General features: G+C 54.9%; 2 non-coding genes across 2 annotated transcripts; both read right to left on the bottom strand.

The window, feature by feature from the left end:
- Positions 1 to 96: 96 nt before the first annotated feature.
- Positions 97 to 250, bottom strand: LOC146143788 (5.8S ribosomal RNA). The gene has a single exon (XR_014501251.1). It is a non-coding gene; the product is annotated as a 5.8S ribosomal RNA (ribosomal RNA).
- Positions 251 to 497: 247 nt separating this feature from the next.
- Positions 498 to 2308, bottom strand: LOC146143787 (small subunit ribosomal RNA). Its single transcript, XR_014500427.1, has one exon. It is a non-coding gene; the product is annotated as a small subunit ribosomal RNA (ribosomal RNA).
- Between the last annotated feature and the right edge of the window lie 192 nt (positions 2309 to 2500).

Below are 2500 nucleotides of genomic sequence, written 5' to 3'. Positions count from 1 at the left end.
CACATCGTGCCGTGCTGTCTTGAGCGGGACGGGCGCTCGCGCGTCCGACGCCGCAGCAGCCGCGCGGAGAAATCCCCGCGCGGAACGTTTGCAACGCGACCCTGAGGCGGGCGCGGCCCCGGGATTGACCCGAGGCCGCAATTTGCGTTCAGAACGTCGATGCTCAATGTGTCCTGCAATTCACACTAATTCACGCAGCTAGCTGCGTCCTTCATCGACTCACGAGCCGAGTGATCCACCGCCAAGAGCCATCCACGATTGTTTCGCTCGCACAGTGCCTCGCACTAAAGGGTGACAAAATATACCGCGCCGAGCGGTCGGCCAGGCCGACGCTTGAAGCCGGAGCGCGCGGCACCGCGGCACTCGACGCGCAAACATTACCGGGTGACCGAATCGCCGGCCGGCGCGCCGCTCCTCGCGGGTCGGGCGCCGGGTAGCAAAAACTTTTTCTCTCGCTTGTCCGAGTTTCGCGTTCGCCGAAGCGTTTGCGAGACCGTTAATGATCCTTCCGCAGGTTCACCTACGGAAACCTTGTTACGACTTTTACTTCCTCTAAATGATCAAGTTAGATCGTCTTCTCGGACGCCGGCTCGACCGTTGCCGGCCGCGCCAGGTCCAATCGGAGGACCTCACTAAACCATTCAATCGGTAGTAGCGACGGGCGGTGTGTACAAAGGGCAGGGACGTAATCAACGCGAGCTAATGACTCGCGCTTACTGGGAATTCCTCGTTCAAGGGAAATAATTGCAATTCCCTATCCCTAGCACGACCGGGGTTCAGCGGGTTACCCAGACCTGTCGGCCAAGGCGAGCACATGCTGATCCGGTCAGTGTAGCGCGCGTGCGGCCCCGAACATCTAAGGGCATCACAGACCTGTTATTGCTCAATCTCGTGTGGCTAAACGCCACTAGTCCCTCTAAGAAGTTAGACGCCGACCGATTGGGTCGCGTAACTAGTTAGCAAGCCAGAGTCTCGTTCGTTATCGGAATTAACCAGACAAATCGCTCCACCAACTAAGAACGGCCATGCACCACCACCCACAGAATCAAGAAAGAGCTCTCAATCTGTCAATCCTCACTGTGTCCGGGCCGGGTGAGATTTCCCGTGTTGAGTCAAATTAAGCCGCAGGCTCCACTCCTGGTGGTGCCCTTCCGTCAATTCCTTTAAGTTTCAGCTTTGCAACCATACTTCCCCCGGAACCCAAAGACTTTGGTTTCCCGCAAGCTGCCGGAGAGGTCGTAAAACTAACGCCCCCCGATCGCTAGTTGGCATCGTTTATAGTCAGAACTAGGACGGTATCTGATCGTCTTCGAACCTCTGACTTTCGCTCTTGATTAAAGAAAACATTCTTGGCAAATGCTTTCGCAGTCGTTCGTCTTGCGCCGATCCAAGAATTTCACCTCTAACGGCACAGTACGAATGCCCCCGTCTGTCCCTCTTAATCATTACCTCGCGCTCCGAAAACCAACAAAATAGAACCGAGGTCCTATTCCATTATTCCATGCACCATTATTCAGGCGAATCGCCTGCTTTGAACACTCTAATTTTTTCAAAGTAAACGTTCCGGCCGCCGCCGACACTCAGTCAAGGGCACCGGCGGAGAACCGGAGGTGAGGCCAGGACGGCCAGTACACGCCTTGCGACGGACCGGCCGCCTGCGCCCAAAATCCAACTACGAGCTTTTTAACCGCAACAACTTAAATATACACTTTTGGAGCTGGAATTACCGCGGCTGCTGGCACCAGACTTGCCCTCCAATGGATACTCGTTAAAGGTTTTAAAGTGTACTCATTCCAATTACAGGGCCTCGTTTAGAGTCCTGTATTGTTATTTTTCGTCACTACCTCCCCGCGTCGGGAATGGGTAATTTGCGCGCCTGCTGCCTTCCTTGGATGTGGTAGCCGTTTCTCAGGCTCCCTCTCCGGAATCGAACCCTGATTCTCCGTTACCCGTAAGAACCTCGGTAGGCCAGTACCGTACCGACGAAAGTTGATAGGGCAGACACTTGAATGATCCGTCGCCGGTGCGAGACCGTGCGATCCGCAAAGTTATCCAGAGTCACCAAAGGTTGCGGGCCGAAGCCCGGTCGGTTTTTGGTCTGATAAAAGCACGCCTCCCGCGAGGTCGGCGCTTCACGCATGTATTAGCTCTAGCATTTCCACAGTTAACCACGTAAAACGTACGATCAAATGAACCATAACTGATTTAATGAGCCATTCGCAGTTTCACTGTACGAGAGCTCGTACTTAGACTTGCATGGCTTAATCTTTGAGACAAGCATATGACTACTGGCAGGATCAACCAGGTAGCTACTTTAGCGTAGCCCCGAAAGGCCGACGAAGGAGGCGCCGCTGATGCGGCGCCGTCGCTCGGTCGATGCGAAACCCGAAGGCTTCTCCGTTAAAATTTCGTTCTTTGCTCGGCTGCCCGAACTCAGAAAACCGTCACCGCCCGTCGCACCCGCCGGAGTAAGACTTCGTCGGCAGGCCTTTCGACCGCC

Source organism: Ascidiella aspersa, chromosome 5 (genome assembly GCF_963924565.1).
Source record: "Ascidiella aspersa chromosome 5, kaAscAspe10.2, whole genome shotgun sequence".
In the NCBI taxonomy this organism is placed as follows: domain Eukaryota; kingdom Metazoa; phylum Chordata; class Ascidiacea; order Phlebobranchia; family Ascidiidae; genus Ascidiella; species Ascidiella aspersa.
This window is presented reverse-complemented; position numbering and strand designations above follow the sequence as displayed.